The sequence below is a fragment of the Oncorhynchus masou genome, chromosome 24 (assembly GCF_036934945.1).
Source record: "Oncorhynchus masou masou isolate Uvic2021 chromosome 24, UVic_Omas_1.1, whole genome shotgun sequence".
Classification (NCBI taxonomy): domain Eukaryota; kingdom Metazoa; phylum Chordata; class Actinopteri; order Salmoniformes; family Salmonidae; genus Oncorhynchus; species Oncorhynchus masou.
In genome coordinates, this window is record NC_088235.1 from 61,618,561 (window position 1) to 61,631,990 (window position 13,430).

Sequence of the window (13,430 nt, forward strand, 5' to 3'; positions counted from 1 at the left end):
AACTTCCTTCAAATGGTATCCATGAGTTCATCTGACTCTGGATAAGTAGCTAAAGGGCTTAATTGCCAAAATCTCGCACTCTCCCTTTCATGATATAGCAATCAAAATGCAATTTCATTCAATGTAGCAATCAATATGCACAGCGCAGAAGACACACAACCAGCCTGAGAATACAGCACTACAGTAACCTCCCCTGGCCTCAATCTCTTACTGTTATGAATCTGCTGCTCCAGACAAAATCTAATCCCTCCCTGAACTCCAAAGTGCCACATGAATAAATTAACACACTAAATCTTCCCACGGCATCTCTTATTCCTAAAGGACAACCACCTCTCAACACCTCCACGCACAGACAGAAAAAAAAATAGCCTCTGGAAACCTATGTAAAAGTAGGCAGGTCCAGTCGCATCTTAAAATGTTGCAGAACTTCCCCAGCCCAATCTGAGACTTGTTTGAGATTACCTATAAATTGAGCCTAATTGGATTCAACAGGCTTTTCTGAAATCTCTAAAGCAGAGGGGCCAAATGAAAGGCAAGAATCTGGCCAGCTTTCAGTGCACTGCCCAGAGGATTGAGAAGAAGCTCCAGTACTCCCCTTTGAACACACACACACACACACACACACACACACACACACACACACAAAAGAGAACCACTGGTCTAAAAAAAACTGAGCCAGGATTTACACATAAATTAAGGAAATTTACAATATATGCTTTTGTCAAACAACTTTTTATTTTTTGGGATTAAAAATTGACATCTTTATCATCTCTCTTCTCTTCTGCTTAGTATCGTTCTCGCTTGCTTTCTCATGGACAGTGAATGTGACCAACCGCCTTGATTCAGTCTCATGTAGCAAAATTTGAAATGGTGTTTTTTACGTTGGATAAAAGCAGACACTCCGAGCTACAAAATGGTATATCATACACTGCATTTGAGGAACAATGGGAAAGTAATTCTGATTTGAAAGTTGATAAACTTGTAACTTCACTTTTGACAAAACAGCCTTTGAATGTTTTGGTATCTACTGAAGAGCTCTTCTTTGACTACACACATTCAGCATCGTTCACATACTCTTAAGCTTTAGCCCCACCCATCTCGTTTCGCTCTCGGAGCGCACACTTGGCGCTCTGGCCGATTATTTGTTTACCTCTGGATAACATGAAAACAGCCTAACCAGCTCTGCTGGAAACAATTGTATTACTTTTTTTGCAGACGGTTACTGACACCGGCCATATTCAACGAGTGTTGTACGTCACGTAACGTTAGCTAACAAGCCAGCCAGCTAACGTTAGCTAGATAAACAACAATAAACAAAATGCCAACAAAACCTAACATTAGGCTCTAACAAGAAAAGCAAACAGCTCTGGGAAACTAATAACAACCTCCGCTAGAGAGCCAGCCAGCTAACATTAACTAGCTAGCTAAACAATGAACCAAGCTAGATAAACAACTTTTAAGATCACACACACATCACGTAACGTTAGCTAACGAGCCAGACCGCCAACGTTAGCTAGTTAAACAACGAACAACAAGGCCACAGTGCTGGGAGCTAACCAACCATGTCCAAAGTTTGCTTTTCTATTTAGAGCCTAATGTTAGCTAGGGAGCCAGCCAGCTAACGTTAACAGTACACTTTAGCTTGAAATTAAACCACTTTCTGTCAAAATTAGAAACGTGTAATATCTGAAAATGTAGTTAGCTAATGTTGGACTATCTTACCTGTATACATCATCATGCATGATGGACGAGTCACCCGGTCAGGAATGCCATACCATGGTTGCCCTTAGTTTGAAGATGTAATCCAGAGACAGGTGTTGTTTTCTCCAGCTCTTTAACTATCGTACTCTAATTCCACTGATTTCAAAACTTGATCCTCCAGAAAGTGGAGAGCAACACTTATGCAGCTCCACTACCCAATACATTTTTTTAAAGCCGCGTTCAACAGGATTACCAACACAGACTGACTAGCTCAAATTGACAGAAGCCTTCAATATGGCAGACCAATCCGAACTCCTCTCTCGGCATGTCCAAGCAACTCGTTATCTCAGCCAATCATGGCTAGTGGGAAAGATGCTCTCTTTCTGTGGCTTAACAAGGCTCGTAATTTAACAATCTTATTCGTATTTACAGATAGCATACAGTTTGTTATTAAGGCACATGAAAGTTCACATGTTCGAAAAACAAAACGCATTTCTATCACAAAACGCAATTTGATAAAATATTTTTCTACGTTCAAAATGTCTCTCCTGTGATGTCGTGACTTGCGACATACACCTAGTTTCCTGAATCAGGTCACATGTGGGAACTCTTTCAAGACTGTTGGAAAAAAATTCCAGATGAAGCTGGTTGAGAGATTGCCAAGAGTGTGCAAAGCTGTCATCAAGACAAAGGGTGGCTGCTTTGAAGAGTCTAAAATGTAAAATAACTGTTACTACATGATTCCGTATGTGGTATTTCATCGTTTTGATGTCTTCTCTATTATTCTACAAAGTATAAAATATAAAAAATAAAGAAAAAAGCTTGAGTAGTTGTGTCACAACTTTTGACTGGTACTGTACACACACACACACACACACACACACACACACACACGCTCTACCGGTCAAAGGTTTTAGAAAACCTACTCATTCAAGGGAATTTTCCTTATTTTTTAAGATTTTCTACATTGTAGAATAATAGTGAAGACATCAAAATGATGAAATTACACATGTTGGGTCATTGTCTTGTTGAAAAACAAATGATAGTCCCACTAAGCACAAACCAGATGGGATGGCGTATTCACTGCAGAATGCAGTGGTAGCCATGCTTGTTAAGTGTTCCCTGAATTCTAATTAAATCACAGACATTGTCACGAGCAAAGCACCCACCACACTATAACACCTCCTCCTCCATGCTTTACGTTGGGAAATACACATACGGAGATTATCCGTTCAACCACACACATCTCACAAAGACACGATGGTTGATGAGTTCATCCAAAAATCTCAAATTTGGACTCCAGACCAAAAGGACAAATTTCTACCGGTCTAATGTCCATTGCTCGTGTTTCTTGGCCCAAGCAAGTCTCTTCTTATTATTGGTGTCCTTTAGTAGTGGTTTCTTTGCAGCAATTCAACCACGAAGGCCTGATTCATGCAGTAAACACAACATGCAACAATTTCAAAGACTTTTCTGAGTTACAGTTCATATAAGGAAATCAGTCAATTGAAATAAATTCATTAGGCCATAATCTATTGATTTCACATGATTGGGTAGGGGTGCAGCCATGAGTGGGCCTGTGAGGGCATAGGCCCACCCACTGGGAAGCCAGGCCCAGCCAATCTGAATGAGTTCATCCCCACAAAAGGGCTTTATTACAGAAAGAAATGTACATGCAAATCTCTGACAACAGCTCTGGTGGACATTCATGCAGTCAGCATGCTAATTGCACACTCCCTCAAAACTTGAGACATTAGTGGCATTGTGTTGTGACATTTTAGAGTGGCCTTTTATTGTCCCCAGCACAAGATGCACCTGTGTAATGATCATGCTGTTTAATCAGCTTCTTGATATGCCACGTCTCTCAGGTGGATGGATTATCTTGGCAAAGGAAAAAAATCTCACTAACAGGGATGTGAAACCAATTTGTGCACATTATTTGAGAGAAATAAGCTTGTTGTGCGTATGGAACATTTCTGGGATCTTTTATTTCAGCTCATGAAACATGGGACCAACACTTGACATGTTGCATTTATATTTCTGTTCAGTGTAGTAGACTGTAAACTGTGGGGGTTATAAGAAGTGTTAAATAATGTTTTGTCCATAAAAAAAATAAAAGAACAGTGTTTACTTGTGTGTATTAATCATTCTTAGCTGCATAGACAACCATCTGCAATATCGAGGGAAACAACAGTGACAGTAAACACTGCAAAAGGGCAGAAAGAGATTTGCATAATCAATCATTTTCTTATTAGCCTACATCAATACACATTTTAAAACTGAGAGGAAAATCAATGGAGAATAAGAGCAACAAAAAGCACAGTAAAGAGAAAGGAAAACATAGAAAAGAGAAGTCTGCAGTTGTGAGAATACACCCTGAATATATGACAGGTTCTCATCCAACCCACTGGGCTGACGTCAATTACATTCTCTGTGTGCCCTCATCCGCTCCTCGCATCATGCGCTGGCCAACACACGCACGCACACAAACACACCGAGCGACCTTTCGTTTTTTTTTTAGCTCAGAACCCAACTGAGCTGATCTCTTTGAAGACACCTACAGTCTGAAACTAGTTTTTCTATGAAACCTGTCTCCTGTTTATCACCGGAAGTAAGTTAAGGGAATTGCAAATATATTCAAGACCTGTAGATACACTATTTTAACAAGGACTACTGCCTACTACTACTACTACTACTACTACACAAAAGGGGTATTGTTCAAAGTAGTCTATCCATCACCCAATCTTCAACCCACGAGTTGAGTATGTGATGTTATTGCTAGTCTATAACTGTACTGTATGCCCAACTTGTGAAGTTGGTGAGGTATTCCTTTCTCACCACAAATCAGATAATACCGCAGTATAACCACCATATCAGCCACGTATTGGATTACTACTGGCATAAGGGGAATTAGTCAGTACCTAGTGAGGCTAAAAGCTGCAGGCATAGGGCTCCAGCTCTGTTCGAGAGAGAGACACTAATGCTGGAGATGAAAGAAAACCGGGACTCAGTATTCCATGCAAGCAATCTGCCATCTCTCTCTTTATCTCTTTCCTACACTCCTCCAAGTCTGCCTCGCTGTTTTGTTCCTCAAACCCTCATATCTGCGGAAGTACACATTCCCAACATACAAACTTGCACACACTACATCGAGCACATTACGCGCACAGTAGGCTTCTCTGTATAGTCAATCAGAGGAGCAATGAACCGTATGGAGTACAAAGAACATGCCTGGTGGGCTCTATCAAGGAACGCATGGATATCTCCATTCGGCGTCTCCCAGGATTGTCTACTCTTTCGATGCAAACACATTCCATTCAAAAGCGGCCGACGGTATGTGCATTACTGCAGTGGTCCGGTCAAGGTTCTCAAAGGAAAATGCTTCTTTCTCCTGGGGCTTGCCTTGGCACATGCTTCAACACGTTCATCCAGCTAGTGTTTGCATGACCTTTCTGAAGAAAGGCTTGAGTGGAGCAGTGGGATCCGGTCATATGTCGGTCTGTTTATACGACACAAGTTAAATTGTTACCAAGGCTAGGAAGTAGTTCTGAGAAATAATGCATTTGTCACCAAGGCTGGAGGTAGTTCTGAGAAATAATGCATTTGTCACCAAGGCTGGAGGTAGTTCTGAGAAATAATGCATTGTACAACAGCCAAGCAAGGAGAATGAGTGCCCTAATCAATCCCATAGGCTCTCTTATCTCCTTGCTATAAATGTAAAAAAAAAAAAAAAAAATCTAAAATAGCCCTCGGGCAGCTTCTGTTAGACATTAACCTGATAACTCCATTCTAGCCAAGTACTGCTCTAATATTACTGCCCAATGTAGACCATATACCGTTTTCCAAGAAGCCAAGAGATATTGTTTCTGAGAGACCCAGGCAGAAACAAAAACAACACTTAGTGGATGCTCTTCATATGAAACCAACTCAGCAACTTCGATACAGTCGGCTGAATGGGATGTGATGCTACTATTGGTGTAATGTGTAGAGATTAGGGATGTGCATCTTTCCCTTTCAAGACGATTCGATTCGTATTTAGATACATGGGCTCTGATACGATACGTTGTAGTTTAAAAGAATTCGGTGGGAGAGCCGGATGCAATATGATACGTTTGTTGCATGAACACATTCATTTTCCATTCTAAATTAAATTCTGCTGCTGATAGAGATCAGGAGATGGGCCTCTCGGAGCTGGATCTGTCTGAAATTACTTCTGTGTGTGTGTGTCTATGGTGTGTGTACTATGTAGGCACCTGAGCTCAGCCATAAAGGAGACGAGGCATCTACCACCATCGGATTAGTAGGCAATGTAGCCAATGTTTTTTGTCCCCTCACTTTGGTTGTGAAATATCGTCACCCTCTAATTAACTTGTCATTTTTGCAAATGAACTGTTTGAGCTAGTATCCATCAATATTGATCGTTTACAAATTAGCTACAACGTAGGTAATGAATATATAGCACAACTTTGGATTTCACTCCCCATCTTAATATCAAATGTTTTGGAAGTTTTTAGGAAGTGATCTTTTCTTCTCCTCTCGCTTTGGCCGTGCAGGCCATCTCGTAAAAGTGATTGCTGTCCTGGTTATGAAATGATTTCCTTTACCCTGTATTATCCCAAGATCAGGCTGCCTATCTCGCGTTAGTGAGCTGGGCACAGTGCAGTTTGACTAGGTTACAGATATTGCCTGTTGTTCGGCATGAAAAATAAAGTATAGATCAATGACTGTCAACAGTTACATGCGGTTCGATGCTGAAGGAGACGACGCATCAGTTGTCACAAAAGATGAGGTATTTTCGGAAGGTAAAAAGAATGTAACATGGCGATCCATAACATTTGAAGCGATTTTCTGACTGATGCATGCTACATCTGGATCAGTTTGGGGTCCGCATATCGGTGACTCATCACATCCCTAGTAGAGATCATATACATCGAAGGATAACGCATTAAGAAAGTATCGAGGCACTTATAACTCTTGTGCCTAGGCTTGCAAAGGGTCGGACACTTTCCGAGAAATTTTCCATGGGAAGTTAAGCCTGGGAATTTTGGGAATTTTGTGTAATTCATTAAAAAAAGTTAACGTTTAAGCTAACAGTTAACCTTTTTTTGTGGGATACACAAGGCAATTCTAGGTCTTGTGGCATATTTTGGTTAAACTATCCACCAATTCAATGGAATTGCAACCCTCTGCATACACAGTGCATTCTTCCATCACATCTACAGCTGATTCTCAAGATCTTGCACACTAATGAGATGCTATTGAGCCCACACACTGTCTGAGCCAAGGACTACATGCTTTCTGGTAACTTTTGATGAAAATACTGGGTGGGGTGAATATATTTTAGATGACATACATACTTTTTTGTTAACTAGTAAATAGTAGCCTTCAGCAAAGTGTGTTTAAATCATTTCTAACTTAACAATTTCTTCTAGTTAGTTTTTGCTACCATGTGGGTTTTAAATTGCATGAGCCTGCTAACTGAGGAGTGCTAACTCCATACAGGGTTCATTTAAAAAAAAATATCTTACAACGGAGTTGTTTATTCTCACTGCATAACTATTTATCTGTACATGGAATTGTATTTGGGGTTCTTTTTTACAATGTTTTCCCTAATCTTTACAGGAAAATGCCACGGACACCATCTGATGTGTCGAGACATTTCACTGCAGCTAATGTAGAAGGAAAAGCTGTGTACATTTACAAATACTGTGCCAAATCATATGTGAAGAATGCAACAAAGATGCAGAATCATTTGGCCAAGTGCATAAAGTTCCCTCAGTGCTCACAACAAGTAACCTCTGACAAAAGTCCCTCTACTTCTATTTGAGGTAAAAATGATGAATCAGACACATTATCGATAGCAACAGCTCATAGTCCTCCTGGAATCAGAAGTTCTTTTGACTCAATGGAGGAACGTAGTCAGAGAAATGCTAATGAATGTCTTGCTCGAGCTGTGTATGCAACTGGTTCACCTCTGATGCTCACAGGCAATTTGTATTGGAAGAGATTTCTAAATGTTCTTCGCCCAGCATACACCCCTCCAACCAGACATGCTTTATCTACTAATTTGCTGGATGCAGAGTTCAATAGAGTTCAAGTGAAGGTCAAGCAAATCATAGAGAAAGGAGGCCGTATTGGCAGTTTCCGACCCTTTGCAACCCTAGGCACAAGAGTTATAAGTGCCACAGTATTGCAATCCTCTCTGATGGGTGGTTGAATGTTCGTGGGCAAGGAATAATTAACTACATCATCTCCAACACTCAACCAGTATTCTATAAGAGCACAGAAACAAGTGCCAACAGATACACCGGTCTCTACATTGCAGATGAGCTGAAGACAGTCATCAATGACCTTGGACCACATAGGTTATTTGCACTGGTGACAGACAATGCTGTGAACATGAAGGCTACTTGGTCTAAAGTGGAGGAGTCCTACCCTCACATCACACCTATTCGCTTTGCTGCTGATGCATTAAATCTACTCCTGAAGGACATCGTGGCACTAAAAACAACAGATACACCCTACAAGAGAGCCAAGGAAATGGTTAGGTATGTGAAGGGTCATCAAGTTATAGCTGCCATCTACATCACCAATCAAAGTGAGAAAAATAAGAGCACCACATTGAAGCTGCAAAGCAACACCCGTTGGGGTGGTGTTGCCATCATGTTTGACAGTCTCCTGGAGGGGAAGGAATCTTTCCAAGAAATGGCCATATTTCTGTCGATACGTACAGCCATATCAAGAGGATCCTGATGATGTATTTTGGGAGAGTGGTAAGCAGCCTGAAACCTATAGCAGTAGCCATTGCACGGATTGAGGGAGACAAAGCCATCCTGACTGATGTTTAGACTCTGCTTGCAGATGTAAGAGTGGAAATCCGTACTGCCCAGCCCACTTCACTGTTGCCCAAGCAGAGGAAACTGCAGTTCTGAAATACATCAAAAAGCGTGAAGACTTCTGCCTGAAGTCAAAACACGCAGCAGCGTACATGTTGGACTCCAAGTATGCTGGCAAGAGCATCCGGTTTGGTGCAGAGATCAACAATGCCTATGGTGTCATCACTACCATGTCTAGCCACCTTTGCCTGGATGAGGGCATGGTTCTTGGCAGTCTGGTGAAGTACACTTCCTAGCAAGGGCTTTGGGATGGAGATGCAATATGGCAGTCATGCCAACATATCTCATCAGACATCTGGTGGAAGGAACTTTGTGGATCTGAGGCTCTTTCCCCTGTTGCTTCCATCATCCTCCAAATCCCACCAACATTATCCACCTCAGAGCGCAACTGTTCCTTACGTTGGAACACACACACACACACACACACACACACACACACCAAAGCACGCAACAGGCTGACCAATACAAGGGTTGAAAAATTGGTGGCCACCCAGGCAAATTTGATGCTTTTTGAGCCCGACAACAAAGCCATCCTCAACAGGGTTGGAAAGTGACAGTGTAGATGAGGCCTCAGAGTCTGATGTTCAAGAGGTGGACATTGAGGAGGTCCAGGGAGAAGACATGGAAGCTTGAGAAGAAGACAACCAAAGCTTTCGTTTCTAGACTATCATTTTACAGATGCATTTTGAAAAAGTTTTTGGGAGATGCGATGGATCATTCAATATTCCCTTTCTTTTGTTGTTCAGCAAAATCATCCCATGTGAAGAGTCAACTAATTTAATTGAAGTTCAATTCATAACTAAATTATTTATTTAAATTATATTGGAAGAATTTAGTCATTTGCAATTATGTTTACTTATGATAAGGTAAAATGTTTATGATTCTGTCCTCATATGTTATGGTAAATATATCCAAAGCAAATAACATCTACATTTAAATGGTATTAATATTAATTTGCATATCTTTCCGTTAATTCCCATATAGTCCCGTTAATTCCCACAGAAAGTGTCCACCCCTGAATATTCCCCAAAATGTGCAACCCCACTTGTGCCTTTTCCTACCCTTTCAGGAGAGTATTTCTGCTCTGTGAAGATAGTCTTTTCATGTTGTGAAAGGAATTCAATCAACCGCCTCCACTTAATGTAGTGCATCTACGCATGATGATGATGATGATGGGGATCAGTCTAGGCTACTGAGGGGAGGATGGCTCATATTAATGGCTGGAACCAAGTAAATAGAATAGCATCAAACCATGTGTTTGATGTACACTACCAGTCAAAAGTTTTAGAACACCTACTCATTCAAGGGTTGTTCTTTATTTTTACTATTTTCTACAATTTAGAATAATAGTGAAGACATAACAACTAATGAAATACCACATATGGAATCATGTAGTACACAAAAGTGTTAAACACAAAATATATTTTATATTTGAGATTCTTCAACGTAGCCACCCTTTTCCTTGATGACATCTTTGCACAATCTTGGCATTCTCTCGACCAGCTTCACCTGGAATGCTTTTCCAACAGTCTTGAAGGAGTTCCCACATATGCTGAGCACTTGTTGACTGCTTTTCATTCACTCTGCAGTCAGACTCATCCCAAACCATCTCAATTTGGTTGAGGTCGGGAGATTGTGGAGGCCAGGTCATCTGATGCAGCACTCCATCACTCTCCTTCTTGGTAAAATATCCCTTACACAGCCTGGGGTTGTGTTGGGTCATTGTCCTGTTGAAAAACAAATGATTGTCCCACTAATGGGGTGGCGTATCACTTCAGAATGCTGTGGTAGCAATGCTGGTTAAGTGTGCCTTGAATTCAATCCAAATTACAGTGTCACCAGCAAAGCACCCCCACACCATAACACCTCCAACTCCATGCTTTATGGTGGGAAATACACATGCGGAAATCATCCCTTCACTCATCCGTTGGACTCCAGACCAAAGAACAGATTTCCACCGATCTAATGTCCATTGCTCGTGTTTCTTGGCCCAAACAATGGTGTCCTTTAGTAGTGGATTCTTTGCCGCAATTCGACCATGAAGGACTGATTCACACAGTCTCCTCTGAACAGATGATGTTGAGATGTGTCTGTTACTTGAACTCTGAAGAATTTATTTGGGCTGCAATTTCTGAGGCTGGTAACTCGAATGAACTTATCCTGTGCAGCAGAGGTAACTCTGGGTCTTCCATTCCTGTGGCGGTCCTCATGAGAGACAGTTTCTCATAGCGCTTGATGGTTTTTGTTACTGCAGTTGAAGAAACGTTCAAAGTTCTAGAAATTTTCCGTATTGACTGATCTTCATTTCGTAAAGTAATGATTGACTGTCGTCCCTTTGCTTATTTGAGCTGGTCTTGCCATAATATGGACTGGGTCTTTTTACCAAATAGGGCTATCGTCTGTATACCGCCCCTACCTTGTCACAACACAACGATCGGCTCAAATGCATTAAGGAAAAAAATTCCACAAATGTACTTTTAAGGCACACTTGTTAATTGACATGCTTTCCATACCATACTACCTCATGAATCTGGTTGACAGAATGCCAAGACTGTGCAAAGCTGTCATCAAGGCAAAGGGTGGCTGTTTGAAGAATATATTTTGATTTGTTTAACACTTTTTTTAGTTACTACATGATTCCATGTGTGTTATTTCATAGTTTTGATGTCTTCACTATTATTCTACAATGTAGAAAATAGTACAAATAAAGAAAAACCCTTGAATGAGTAGGTGTTCTAAAACTTTTGACCGGTAGTGTATTTGATACCATACCACTGATTCCGCTCCAGCCATTACCACAAGCCCGTCCTCCCCAATTAAGCCGTCACCAACCTCCTGTGATGGGGATGGTGATTATGATCATACATGGCATGCTCACTCTGGGTGAGGTGGAGTGGTGGCGGGGTTAGTTATTCATGTAACTAGTGATTCAGATACGGCAGTATGGTAAAGAATACGCAGCAATCACCCCAGCCCATAGAGATGATATAAGACTTAAAACAGAATATACACCGAGTGTACAAAACATTAGGAACACCTGCTCTCTCTATGACAGACTAACCATTTTAAAACTATGATCCCTTTACAATGTCACCTGTTGAATCCACTTCAATCAGTGCATATGAATGGGAGGAGACAGGTTAAAGAAGGATTTTTAAGCCTTGATACAATTGAGACATGGATTGTGTATGTGTGCCATTCAGAGTGTGAACGGGCAAGACAAAAGCTTTAAGTGTCTTTAACGGGGTATGGTAGTAGGTGCCAGACGCACCAGTTTGAGTGTGTCAAGACATGCAACGCTGCTGGGTTTTTCACACTCAACAGTTTCCCGTGTGTATCAAGAATGGTCCACCACCCAAAGAACATCCAGCCAATTCGACACAACTGTGGGAAGCATTGTAGTAAACATGGGCCGCTTTCGGCACCTTGTAGAGTCCATCCCCCGACGAATTGAGGCTGTTCTGAGGGCAAAGGGATGGGTTCAACTCAATATTAGGAAGGTGTTCCTAATGTTTTGTATACTCAGTGTATGTTGTCTCCTCCCCATTTTTGCCATGCCAGCCTTGAGCCTCAAGGCTCCTCGTTAATCAAAAGTATAGGGGAAAAAAACAATATCATAATGCCTGTCAAACTGCTGCCCTTTTCCCTCTGCAAATAGAACCACCTCTATAATTGTTTATTTGACAAACACAGATATACTGTACAAAGCTCCACATGCAATTTTTGTTGTTTTTGTAAATGTAAAAAAAATGTACTGTTTGCAGGTCCACAGCTTCTCATTACACCTTTCATAACATTTACATCATTTTCACTGATGTCTGTTGATACATCAAAAGTACCATTTGAACTGTATGGACAAAATGTAGCTCCTAAATGGGTCACCCTTGTAGCTAAACACACACACACAAACAAACAAGAACTCACATACACACAGGAACACAAACACAATCTCCATCCCCTCCTAATCATATGACCACAAGTCTGCAGTGAACTGACCTCATTTAGTTACAGTTTTTCACTGATTTAGTCAGTTCATCTGGCATTTCAGATTTATTGGCAACAGTATAAAGGGGCATTGATGATTCAAAGCAAGGCATATTTGGTTCAGCTCGAATGGGCTTATTCTCCATCACAGTGACAGACATGAACGTGCATTACTTTCATGCATGCCACTAATCTTGTAAGAATTATTCGATTAACACAATGACTCCACATACTCATATTTCATAATAGTTCCCCAAAGACAGCTGCATACAAACGAGTCATGTAAAGGTGATGTGTGCAGGTATTGCATTCAGCAAACACATCCTGAGAAGTCTGAAGAATAGCAAGAAAAATAATCAAATAATGAGACATCTACATGAAATGCAATCCCCAGTAATTACACTGACTGTATGACACTGAAGCCACTTGATTGATCTCCAAAATGAATCAATTGCAACCAATATTTCAGTGTCCTGTGTCATCATCAAGAACAAAACATTGGTATAATTTGGCACAAAAAAAAGTGTACATGTGAAATATGGTGTCAGTTGCTAGACTTTAGCCGACATTGTACATTTTGTTTCACTGTCCATCAATCTAAAGTTGAACCCCACACCCACGACATATGCTTTCATCTCTAGGCTGCAAGACCATGTATTTTGAGGAGGCTAATATTTCCCCAAAAAATGATCGAGGTGACATCAATAGGAGTTCATCATCTATAGCCTAGGCAACATCGTGATGAAATTGCTTGATCCATTGAACTAACTTTGACTCAAATGCAATTCAGGTGGCGCTACAATGTTGCGCTATAGTTCACTATCAACGCAAAAGAATAGTGATGCTTTT

At 40.9% G+C, this 13,430-nt stretch overlaps 1 protein-coding gene across 1 annotated transcript in view; it reads right to left on the reverse strand.

The window, feature by feature from the left end:
• Positions 1-13,430, reverse strand: part of LOC135512437 (serine/threonine-protein kinase 32C-like) — a 94,124-nt gene that overhangs the window by 80,147 nt on the left and 547 nt on the right. The gene's annotated exons all lie outside the window — the stretch shown is intronic.